The 12,921-nt window shown below is 50.8% G+C and overlaps 1 protein-coding gene across 1 annotated transcript in view; it reads left to right on the plus strand.

The window, feature by feature from the left end:
* Positions 1–12,921, plus strand: part of LRIG2 (leucine rich repeats and immunoglobulin like domains 2) — a 71,629-nt gene that overhangs the window by 495 nt on the left and 58,213 nt on the right. The gene's annotated exons all lie outside the window — the stretch shown is intronic.

Consider the following 12,921-nt stretch of genomic DNA (forward strand, 5'->3'; position numbering starts at 1 on the left):
GTGACCAAAAAGGAGGGGGAGCCTTCCCTCCACAGGGGGCAGGCAGGAGGGAGACAGGCCTGGTCGGAGGGCGCGGTCGAGAGCCTAAGCTCTGAAGGAAACTGCCGTCAGGATTTTATGAACTTTGTTTTAGGTGGTGGGAGCCTGAAAAAGCCGATGTTAAGGTTTCTGGAGACTTGTATGATGAAGACCAGGGTTAAGATTCTTGGGGCCAAGAAGTCTGTGATTTCCTCAACTGGGGAGGAATTGGGGCGTGCATATTTAATGATAAGGACTCATGGGTCCTGGGCACCAGCATTGACTTTGGATGGTTGAGGGGTCGGGGGGTGGGTTGAGCACGGAACAGTGCTTTCTGCTTATTTTGAGCTGCATTATTTGGTGTGTACCTCAGACTTAGTGGTCCTCAGGCACGTGATTTTATAATCACAATCGCCAAAGACCTATGAACTGTCTTTTGTCCTTAGTTCGCATGTTGGCTGATTTTGTGCTGCAGTTTTGATACTTAACAGGGTTGTAAAGTTCATTATGATGAATCAGGAGATCCTGTAATTCAGAATATCTTTGTAAGTAGCATTCTTGATTTAATTTAAACTTCACTGTAAAGAGGAGTATTTTTTCCAAAACCATTTGATGCTTTGTTTTCAGCACATCTTCTTGTGGCAAAGAACCCAAAAATCAGTTCTGCTTATTTATGTATGTAAAGCAGATACAACGGTTGAATGAATTCTGGAGTCTCCTCTGCTGAGTTTTCATTTTGACAGGTCTTTATTAGACAGTGGAACTTGGAGGGCTCCTTAATCTGAGTCAGCCTGGTGGTATTAGGAACAACAGCAGGTATTAAATGCTGCAATTACGGGGCTTCTTAACCACTGACATACAGTTATTTCTCGTCACTAACTGAGCAGCGCGTTTATTAACTGACAGATTTCTGATGGAGTCGTTAAGAAAGAGTCATCACTGGGCCAGGCGCAGTGGCTCACGCCTGTAATCCCAGCACTTTGGGAGGCCGAGGCGGGCGGATCACGAGGTCAAGAGATCGAGACCATCCTGGCCAACTTGGTGAAACACCATCTCTACTAAAAATACAAAAAAATTAGCTGGGTGTGGTGGTGCGCGCCTGTAGTCCCAGCTACTCGGGAGGCTGAGGCAGGAGAATCGCTTGAACCCTGGAGGTGGAGGTTGCAGTGAGCTGAGATCACGCCACTGCACTCCAGCCTGGAAACAGAGCAGACTCCGTCGTGGGGGGGCGGGGGGGGCGGGGAGGAAGAGGGGCCAGGTGCGGTGGCTCAGGCTTGTAATCCTAGCACCCTGGGAGGCTGAGGCCGGTGGATCACCTAAGGTTGGGAGTTCGAGACCAACCTGACCAATATGGAGAAACCCCATCTCTACTAAAAACGCAAAGTTAGCTGGGCATGGTGGCGCATGCCTGTAATACTAGCTACACCCTGAGGCAGGAGAATCACTTGAATCCGGGAGGCTGAGGTTGGGGTGAGCCGAGATCGTGCCATTGCACTCCTGCCTGGGCAACAAGAGCAAAACTCCATCTCAAAAAAAAAAAAAGAGTCATCACTAAAAAAATAGGTTGAAGTGCAATTAAAATATGAGAGGCTGCTTGGATTTTTATTGGAAATAGAATACAAATACGAGGTGTTGTGGAGGTTAAGAAGTATTTATATATTTGCAAATAGATTAGCACAGATAGGAAAGAAAGCTACCTCATGTAGTCATTGAGAAAATTAACAAATAATCAAATGTTTTAGTAAACATAGAACTGTAGCGTAGTAAGATGCTTTCTCTTTTATGGTAGTGACACCTGTAGTCAGTTCTGGTTTTATTGACCCAAATTTAAAAACTCATATCAGTGTGCAGTGTAGTCTCAGTTAAACCTAGCACAGCCTCTTTGTTATGCAGCAAGTGCCTTTTTCTAAGACGTTCTTGGAAGAGCTACCTGATTATAACAATAAGTCTGGCACAGATTTGACAAAACAACTTCATTTAGCTGTAATTGAAATGAATGTGGCCTACTTTTTTTTTTTTTTTTTTGAGATGGAGCTTTGCTCTTGTTGCCCAGGCTGGAGTGCAATGGTGCGACCTCGGCTCACTGCAACCTCTGCTTCCCAGGTTCAAGCTATTCTCCTGCCTCAGCCTCCCAAGTAGCTGGGATTACAGGCGTGCGCTACCATGCCTGGCTAATTTTTTGTATTTTTAGTAGAGATGGGGTTTCACCATGTTGGCCAGTCTGGTCTTAAACTCCTGATGTCAGGTGATCCACCCACCTCAGCCTCCCAAAGCGCTGGGGTACAAGCATGAGCCACCAAGCCCGGCCTGGCCTTTTTTTTTTTTTTTTTTTTTTAAATAGAGAGTCTTGCTCTGTCACCCAGGCTGGAGTGCAGTGGCACGATCTCGGCTCACTGCAGCCTCTGCCTCCCGGGTCCCAGTGATTCTCCTGCCTCAGATTCACAGGTAGCTGGGATTACAGACTTGAGCCAGTATGCCCGCCTAATTTTTGTATTTTCGGTAGAGACGGGGTTTCACCATGTTGGCCAGGCTGGTCTTGAACTCCTGACCTCAGGTGATCTGCCCGCCTTGGCCTCCCAAAGTGCTAGGATTACAGGCACGAGCCACTGCGCCCGGCCATAGCCAGGCCTACATTTAAGATTCTCCATTGGTTGGTAAACATTTAGAAGTAATTTTATGTAAGATATATTTTTGTGTTAAGGTTTGATTTTTGTTTAATCAAGACCTTGCCTAGAGCCAAGTGACATTCAGAATTTTTAATGTCCTATAATGAAATGACATTTTCAGTTGAAGTGAAATGCCTTAGAGAACAATTCAGTTGTAGAAATGTAATTGGATGGAAGTCTTACATTGGTAGAACTCTTAGAGTATTAAAAGATAGTACCATACTATTTTAAATTGAGAAATGAAACATTCTTCAGCAGTTGCCTTTAGCTATAAAACCACCAAGTACATTTGGGTTTCTTTATGTAATTTTGAATGTTGAAATACATGTAATGCTTTAAATACGTTAGGGATTCAAATATATGCTCAAACTTGGGACCATCAAAATGATTGTGGACAAAATTCATTAATACTGGTTTTTGGAAACCTACTCAGATACTGTCTTTATGCTTCTCTGTATGAGAAACTCTCTAGAATATTATTTAGTCATTCAGAGCTTGACTGGGTTCTCTGTGGGTATAGAGCTCTGTTTCACGTTGTTCTGATTACACACACATATACACAGCATTGAAAGACTAGGTTTATCACTCAACTTCTTATTTTGCAAAGTAACTTTGTTAGAACCCCTTTCCCCTAATGATGTGTTGTCTTGGTCATTTCATGATAGTACCAAAACATTAAGAAGTATGTATTTTTAGGGTTAAGGTTGCTTCTATAGATTATATAGATTTAGCTTTATGAAAAAAAGTAACCTTTTCCTTACTGTTTTATTTCTTTGTAGACTGTTAAATTTTTTTTCTTTTTTTTTTTTGAGATGGAGTTTCTCACTTTCGCCCAGGCTGGAGTGAAGCAGCCTGATCTTGGCTCACTGCAACCTCTGTTGCCCGGGTTCAAGTGATTCTCCTGCCTCAGCTTCCCGAGTAGGGATTATAGGCACCCTCCACCATGCCCAGCTAATTTTTGTATTTTTAGTAGAGAAGGGGTTTTGCCATGTTGGCCAGGCTGGTCTTGAACTCCTGACCTCAGGTGATCCGCCCACCTTGGCCTTCCAAAGCGCTAGGATTACAGGCGTGAGCCATTGTGCCTGGCCAACTGCTAAAAATTTTGTCATGGATCAGTATTGGGAACCAGTGCTGTACTTGATTAATTTACTGAATTATATATATATTTAGTTGCCTATAGTTTTTTAGTTCTTTCTATTTTCATTGTAATTGTTTAAAATTTGTTTGCATTTGTTTCTTTATAATAGTTGTGAACAGATTCGTTTTTTAGCATATAGAGAGGACATAAGCTTATGTTGGATAGCTCTAGGGAAGTCTTTCCATGTGTGACTTGAGCTTCAACCTCTAGCTATTTTAGTAACCCTGGCAAAATGTTTTCACTATTTTTTTTAAATTTATTTATTATACTTTAAGTTCTAGGGTACATGTGCGCAACTTGCAGGTTTGTTACATATGTATACATGTGCCATGTTGGTGTGCTGCACCCATTAACTGGTCATTTACATTAGGTATATCTCCTAATGCTTTCCCTCCCCCCTCCCCCCACCCCATGACAGGCCCCAATGTGTGATGTTCCCCTTCCTGTGTCCAGGTGTTCTCATTGTTCAGTTCCCACCTATGAGTGAGAACATGCGGTGTTTGGTTTTTTGTCCTTGCAATAGTTTGCTGAGAATGGTGGTTTCCAGCTTTATCCATGTCCCTACAAAGGATATGAACTCATCCTTTTTTATGGCTGCATAGTATTCCATGGTGTATATGTGCCACATTTTCTTAATTCAGTCTATCATTGATGGACATTTGGGTTGGTTCCAAGTCTTTGCTATTGTGAATAGTGCCACAGTAAACATACGTGTGCATGTGTCTTTATGTTTTCACTATTAACATGTGGATTTAGTCTTTTTTTTTTTCAGATGGAGTCTTGCTGTGTTGCCCAGGTTGGAGTGCAGTGGTGGGATCTTGGTTCACTGCAGCCCCCGCCTCCTGGGTTTAAGTGATTCTCCTGCCTTAGTCTCCCAAGTAGCTGGGATTACAGGTGCCCACCACCATGCCAGGCTAATTTTTGTATTTTTAGTAGAGACGAGGTTTCACCATGTTGGCCAGGCTGGTCTTGAACACCTGACCTCAGGTGATCCACCCACCTCGGCCTCCCATGGATTTAGTCTTGATCCCTTAAAAGAGTATGAGCTCACCAGCAATGACTTGTGTGATGTCAAGCAAAAACTTCGTAGCTTTGCCTGTATTTCATATTTCCTTCCTAAAGGGGCAGATCATTTGCAGTTCCTTTCTACATTTTTTTTTTTTTTTTGAGATGGAATAGTTTCGTTCTTGTTGCCCAGGCTGGAGTGCAATGGTCCGATCTCAGCTCACTGCAACCTCCGCCTCCCAGGTTCAAACGCTTCTCCTGCCTCAGCCTCCCGAGGAGCTGGGATTACAGGCATGTGCCACCATGCCCAGCTAATTTTGTATTTTTAGTAGAGATGGGGTTTCTCCATGTTGGTCAGGCTGGTCTCGAACTCCCAACCTCAGGTGATCCACCCACCTCGGCCTCCCAAAGTGTTGGGATTACAGTTTGTGAGCCACCACAACCAGCCAGAGGAGGCAATGTTTTTTGAGATAACTTTATAACTTGCAGTTGGATAATGTAGCTGAAATGTGAAAGTAATCTACTTTAATAGCTTTAAACCACAAGGGGGTAAATTGAAAATGAGACCCGTGACCTGGTGCAGTGGCCCACGCCTGTAATCCCAGCACTTTCGGAAGCTGAGGCTGGCTGATGACTGGAACCTAGGAGTTCAAGATTAGCCTGGGCAATGTGGCAAAACCTGCTCTCTGTCAAAAAAAGTGCAACAGTTAGCCAGGTACCCTGGTACACACCTCTAGTCCCAGTTACTTGGGGGGCTGAGGTAGGAGGATTGCTTGAGCCTGGGAGGCAGAGGTTGTAATGAGCCGAAATCATGCCTCTGCACTCCAGCCTGGGAGACAGAGCAAGATCCTATTTTTTTAAAACAAAAAGAAAAGAGAAAGAAAATGAGCCCCTTTAAAAAAGGTACAGATGGCCAGGCGCAGTGCTCACGCCTGTAATCCCAGCACTTTGGGAGGCAGAGGCAGGTACATCACGAGGTCAGGAGTTCGAGATCAGCCTGGCTAAGATGGTGAAACCCCATCTCTACTAAAAATACAAAAATTAGCCGCGGTGGCAGGCGCCTGTAATCCCAGTTACTCTGGAGGCTGAGGCAGGAGAATCGCTTGAGCCTGGGAGGCGGAGGTTGTAGTGAGCTGAGATCACTGCATCCTAGCAAGAGAGCAAGGCTCCATCTCAAAAAAAAGAAAGGTTATACCTTTTGAGGGAAATCAGGAGAAATTTTTTTTTTATTTTTTTGAGGTGGAGTCCCGCTCTGTTGCCCAGGCTAGAGTGGAGTGGCACAATCTCAGCTCACTGCCGCCCGAGTTCAAGCGATTCTGCTTCTGCCTCCCAAATAGCTGGGATTACAGGCGCCCACCACCATGCCTAGCTAATTTTTGTATTTTTAGTCGAGACAGGGCTTCACCATGTTAGCCAGACTGATTTCGAACTCCTGACCTTGTGATCCGCCTGCCTCAGTCTCCCAAAGTGCTGGGATTACAGGTGTGAGCCACTGCACCTGGCCTGAATTTTTTTTTTTTTTTTTTTTTTTTGAGACGGAGTCTTGCTCTGTCACCAGGCTGGAGTGCAGTGGCACAATCTCGGCTCACTGCAACCTCTGCCTCCCAGGTTCAAGCGATTCTCTTGCCTCAGCCTCCCAAGTAGCTGGGACTACAGGCACGTACCACCTCACCCAGCTAGTTTTTGTATTTTCACCGAGCTAATTTTTGTATTTTTAGTAGAGATAGAGTTTCACCATGTTGGCCAGGATGGTCTCGATCTCTTGACCTCATGATTGACCCACTTTGGCCTCCCCCAGTGCTGGGATTACAGGTGTGAGCCACTGCCCCCAGCCTATCAGGAGAAATTTTAAAACAAGTTAAGGCAACCCATTCTCATTTGCTTCTAGTCTTTTTTTTTATTGTTTTTGGAGACGGAGTCTCGCTCTGTTGCCCAGGCTGGAGTGCAGTGGTGCAATCTCGGCTCACTGCAAGGTCTGCCTTCCAGGTTCACGCCGTTCTCCTGCTTCAGCCTCCAGAGTAGCTGGGACTACAGGCACCCACCACCACGCCCGGCTAATTTTTTGTATTTTCAGTAGAGATGGGGTTTCACCGTGTTAGCCAGGATGGTCTTGATCTCCTGACCTCATGATCCACCCGTCTCGGCCTCCCAAAGTGCTGGGATTACAGGTGTGAGCCACTGTGCCCGGCCTGCTTCTGGTCTTTTAAATATCTTACTATATGGTTTCTTTTCAAGGTACCTCATTATCCATAGTAAATGTTGTGAATGAATCAGGGCATTATCTTAGCTAATTATTTCAAAATCATCTTTTTAAACAAAGAAAAATTCTAAATATGGGAACACTAAAAGTTTTTTTTTTTTTTTTTGAGACGGAATTTTGCTCTTGTTGCCCAGGCTGGAGTGCAGTGGTGCAATGTTGGCTCACTGCAACCTCCGCTTCCTGGGTTCAAGGGATTCTTCTGCCTCAGCCTCCTGAGTAGCTGGAATTACAGGCATGCACCACACGCCTGGCTAATTTTTGTATTTTTACTAGAGGCGAGGTTTCACCATGTTGGCCAGGCTGGCCTCAAACTCCTGATCTCGTGACCTGCCTACCTTGGCCTCCCAAAGTGCTGGGATTACAGGCATGAGCCACCGCACCCGGCCCAAAAAGTTATTACTAACTCTGGTTCCCATGTGACGCTGGGATGGGATGTTTCGTCTAATTGCCTCAAAATTCGGAAAAACGTATCCACAAGTAATCTTTCATTTTTTTCTTATCTTTGTTTTTTTTTTTTTAATTTTTTTTGCATACAAAAACAATAAGCATTTTCTAAAAATACATACAAACAAAAAGATGCGTATCAAACATATTAGGAAGGTTGCACATGGGAAGTCGGGGAATAGAAATGGGGGTGGGAGTTAAAATAAATGAGAGAGGGACTTTATATGGATCAGTGATAATAACTCAATCCTCTATTTGACAAAGAAGAGGGAGAAGGAAGAGGAAGAAAAAGAAAGTGAGATAAAGGATCAGAAAGGGAGGAAAATAGAAAAAATTAGAGTATGACTCCAGGGTAGACCTGTTTTGTTGTCATTGAGTTGGTTGGTTGGTTTGTCTGTTGTATTCTTCATGTTTCGCCAAGTTGGCCAGACTGGTCTCGAACTCCTAGCCCGAAGTGATCAACCCGCCTCACCCCCCAGAGTGCTGGGACCACAGGCGTGAGCCACCACGTCCAGCCCCCACATTGCTTCTGGCCTCCGTGGTAGACCTCCCAGACGGAGCGGCCAGGCAGAGGAGCTCCTCACTTCTACCCAGACACGGGGCGGCCGGGCAGAGGGGCTCCTCACTTCCCAGACGGGGCGGCCAGGCAGAGACGCTCCTCACTTCTTCCCAGACGATAGGTGGCCGGGCAGAGGCGCTCCTCACTTCCCAGACGATGGGAGGTCGGGCAGAGGCGCTCCCCACTTCCCAGACGATGGGTGGCCGGGCAGAGGCGCTCCTCACCTCCCAGATGATGGGTGGCCGGGCAGAGGCACTCCTCACTTCCCAGATGGGGCAGCCGGGCAGAGGCGCTCCTCACTTTCCAGACGACGGGTGGCCGGGCAGAGGCGCTCTTCACCTCCCAGACGATGGGTGGCCGGGCAGAGGCGCTCCTCACCTCCCAGACGGGGCGGCCGGGCAGAGGCGCTCCTCACTTCTTCCCGGACGGGGCGGCCGGGCAGAGGCGCTCCTCACTTCTTCCCGGACGGGGCAGCCGGGCAGAGGCGCTCCTCACTTCTTCCCGGACGGGGCGGCCGGGCAGAGGCGCTCCTCACTTCCTCCCGGACGGGGCGGCCGGGCAGAGGCGCTCCTCACCTCCCAGACGATGGGAGGCCGGGCAGAGGTGCTCCTCACTTCCCAGACGATGGGTGGCCGGGCAGAGGCGCTCCTCACTTCCCAGACGATGGGTGGCCGGGCAGAGGCGCTCCTCACTTCCCAGACGGGGCGGCCGGGCAGAGGCGCTCCTCACTTCCCAGACGGTGGGTGGCCGGGCAGAGGCGCTCCTCACTTCCCAGACGGTGGGTGGCCGGGCAGAGGCGCTCCTCACTTCCCAGACGGTGGGTGGCCGGGCAGAGGCGCTCCTCACTTCCCAGACGGTGGGTGGCCGGGCAGAGGCGCTCCTCACTTCCCAGACGGTGGGTGGCCGGGCAGAGGCGCTCCTCACTTCCCAGACGGTGGGTGGCCGGGCAGAGGCGCTCCTCACTTCCCAGACGGGGCGGCCGGGCAGAGGCGCTCCTCACTTCCCAGACGGTGGGTGGCCGGGCAGAGGCGCTCCTCACTTCCCAGACGGGGCGGCCGGGCAGAGGCGCTCCTCACTTCCCAGACGGTGGGTGGCCGGGCAGAGGCGCTCCTCACTTCCCAGACGATGTGTGGCCGGGCAGAGGCGCTCCTCACTTCTTCCCGGACGGGGCGGCCGGGCAGAGGCGCTCCTCATTTCTTCCCGGACGGGGCGGCCGGGCAGAGGCGCTCCTCACTTCTTCCCGGACGGGGCGGCCGGGCAGAGGCGCTCCTCACTTCTTCCCGGACGGGGCGGCCGGGCAGAGGCGCTCCTCACTTCTTCCCGGACGGGGCGGCCGGGCAGAGGCGCTGCTCACTTCCCAGACGGGGCGGCTGGGCAGAGGCGCTCCTCACTTCCCAGACGGTGGGTGGCCGGGCAGAGGCGCTCCTCACTTCTTCCTGGATGGGGCGGCCGGGGAGAGGCGCTCCTCACTTCTTCCCGGATGGGGCGCCCGGGCAGAGGCGCTCCTCATTTCTTCCCGGACGGGGCGGCCGGGCAGAGGCGCTCCTCACTTCCCAGACGGTGGGTGGCCGGGCAGAGGCGCTCCTCACTTCTTCCCGGACGGGGCGGCCGGGCAGAGGCGCTCCTCACTTCCCAGACGGTGGGCGGCTGGGCAGAGGCGCTCCTCACTTCTTCCCGGACGGGGGCGGCCGGGCAGAGGCGCTCCTCACTTCTTCCCGGACGGGGCGGCCGGGCAGAGGCGCTCCTCACTTCTTCCCGGACGGGGCGGCCGGGCAGAGGCGCTCCTCACTTCTTCCCGGACGGGGCGGCCGGGCAGAGGCGCTCCTCACTTCCTCCCGGACGGGGCGGCCGGGCAGAGGCGCTCCTCACCTCCCAGACGATGGGAGGCCGGGCAGAGGCGCTCCTCACTTCCCAGACGATGGGTGGCCGGGCAGAGGCGCTCCTCACTTCTTCCCGGACGGGGCGGCCGGGCAGAGGCGCTCCTCACTTCCTCCCGGACGGGGCGGCCGGGCAGAGGCGCTCCTCACCTCCCAGACGATGGGAGGCCGGGCAGAGGCGCTCCTCACTTCCCAGACGATGGGTGGTCGGGCAGAGGCGCTCCTCACTTCCCAGACGGGGCGGCCGGGCAGAGGCGCTCCTCACTTCCCAGACGGTGGGTGGCCGGGCAGAGGCGCTCCTCACTTCCCAGACGGTGGGTGGCCGGGCAGAGGCGCTCCTCACTTCCCAGACGGTGGGTGGCCGGGCAGAGGCGCTCCTCACTTCCCAGACGGTGGGTGGCCGGGCAGAGGCGCTCCTCACTTCCCAGACGGTGGGTGGCCGGGCAGAGGCGCTCCTCTCTTCCCAGACGGGGCGGCCGGGCAGAGGCGCTCCTCACTTCCCAGACGGGGCGGCCAGGCAGAGGTGCTCCTCACCTCCCAGACGGGGCGGCCGGGCAGAGGCGCTCCCCACCTTCCAGATGGGGCGGCGGCCGGGCAGGGGCTGCAATCCCAGCACCCTGGCAGGCCAAGGCAGGCGGCCGGGTGGTAGAGGCTGCCGCGAGGCCAGACCACGCCACCGCACTCCAGCCCGGGCAACACCTAGCACTGGGTGAGCGAGACTCCGTCTGTAGTCCCACTACCTCGGGAGGCTGAGGCGGGCAGAGCACTCGGCGTCAGGAGCTGGCGACCAGCGTGGCCAAGATGGCGAACGCGTGCCTGCATCCAAAGGAGAAAAGGCAGGCAGCGGTGGCGCGCGCCGGCACTCCCAGGCAGTCCGCGGCGCGGGCAGGAGCAAGCCGAGTAGATTGTAGCCTGGGCCAGAGAGGGAAGGGAAGGGAAGGGAAGGGAAGGGAAGGGAAGGGAGGGGAAGGGAGGGGAAGGGAGGGGAAGGGAGGGGAAGGGAGGGGAAGGGAGGGGAAGGGAAGGGAAGGGAAGGGAAGGGAAGGGAAGGGAAGGGAAGGGAAGGGGGAAAGGAAAAAGGAAAGGAAAAAGGAAAGGAAAGGAAAGGAAAGGAAAAAGGAAAGGAAAGGAAAAAGGAAAGGAAAGGAAAAAGGAAAGGAAAGGAAAAAGGAAAGGAAAGGAAAAAGGAAAGGAAAAAGGAAAGGAAAAAGGAAAGGAAAGGAAAAAGGAAAGGAAGAAGGAAGGCAGGCCAGCCTAGAATTTTTTAATGTAATTTTTTAAAAATTAGAGATAGGGCCTTACCATCTTACGCAGGCTGGTCTTGAATTCCTAGGCTCAAACAATCCTCCTGCCTCAACCTCCCAAAGTGCTGGGATGACAGGCGTGAGCCACATGCCCAGCTGTACTTTGTGATTCTTGGTCAGGTCACAGAAAGCAGGGGAGGCCGGGTGCGGTGGCTTATGCCCTTCATCCCAGCACGTTGGGAGGCTTAGGCGGGTGGATCACCTGAGGTCGGGAGTTCAAGACCAGCCTGGCCAACTTATCTTTGTTTTTATAGAGCCTTGCAGCATCCATTAGATAGTTATTAAATATTAATGAATAAGTAGTTGCATGCAGTGTCATTAGGGCTGACAGCTGTAGATGGAGGTGTTTTTAGTGGTCTGAAACTGTATACCAGTCACCCATTTTTATTTTTTTTTTTTAATTTTTTGGGACAGAGTCCTGCTCTGTCACCCAAGTAGCTGGGACTACAGGCACGCGCCACCATACCCAGCTAATTTTTGTATTTTCAGTAGAGACAGGGTTTCACCATATTGGCCAGGATAGTCTCTATCTCTTGACCTCGTGATTGGCTGGAATGCAGTGGGGTGATTTCAGCTCAGTGCAGCCTCTGCCTCCTGGGTTCAAGCAATTCTCCTGCCTCAGCCTCCCAAGTAGCTGGGATTACAGGGACCTGCCACGGCGCCTGGCTGATTTTTGTATTTTTAGTAGAGATGGGTTTTTACCATGTTGGCCAGGCTGGTCTCAAACTCCTGACCTCAGGTGATCCGCCCACCTCAGCCTCCCTAAGTGCTGGATTACAGGCGTGAGCCACCGTGCTCGGCCTCCAGCCACCCATTTCTTTTTTTTTTTTTTTTTTTTTTTTTTTTTTGAGACAGAGTCTCACTCTGTCACCCAGGCTGGAGTGCAGTGGCGCAATCTCGGCTCACTGCAAGCTCCGCCTCCCGGTTTCACGCCATTCTCCTGCCTCAGCCTCTCCGAGTAGCTGGGACTACAGGCGCCCGCCACCACGCCCGGCTAATTTTTTGTATTTTTTTAGTAGAGACGGTGTTTCACCATGGTCTCGATCTCCTGACCTCGTGATCCGCCCGCCTCGGCCTCCCAAAGTGCTGGGATTACAAGCGTGAGCCACCGCGCCCGGCCGCCAGCCACCCATTTCTAAAGTTGAGATACTTCAAAAGTATTATGGATGTCTCTCACATAATCTCATGTAATAGAAAGATTATCTTTTTTAGACAGTAGCAGAAACAGCAGTTTTAGTTTGCAAAAGAAACACTTTAACTGGATATTAGTGGCCAAGTAAAAAAATTAAGTAAATAAAAGACGTAGTAAATCCCTAAACCAAACTGGGGATGAGGCATGGGAAAAGCTGCTATGTTTCCACAATCCAATATACTTTGCCCCTGGCTTGCATGATACTGTTACAATGAACTATTTCACTTGCAACAGTCATTTCAAAGCATATACGATGCTTTCACTGTATTAAGGATTTTAACATATTTTATCTTCTTTATCCTGGTATATCTAGGGAAGTGGTAAACAGCAAATGTGAGCCTTTAAAATCCAGTGATATCTTCAAGACATTTTTGTTAGTTTACAAGATATCTGAACAAGAAAATCTGCAACAAGAGAGCCTTAAGAAATCTGATCTAATACAGATCTGATACAGATCA

Source organism: Symphalangus syndactylus, chromosome 12, assembly GCF_028878055.3.
Source record: "Symphalangus syndactylus isolate Jambi chromosome 12, NHGRI_mSymSyn1-v2.1_pri, whole genome shotgun sequence".
Classification (NCBI taxonomy): domain Eukaryota; kingdom Metazoa; phylum Chordata; class Mammalia; order Primates; family Hylobatidae; genus Symphalangus; species Symphalangus syndactylus.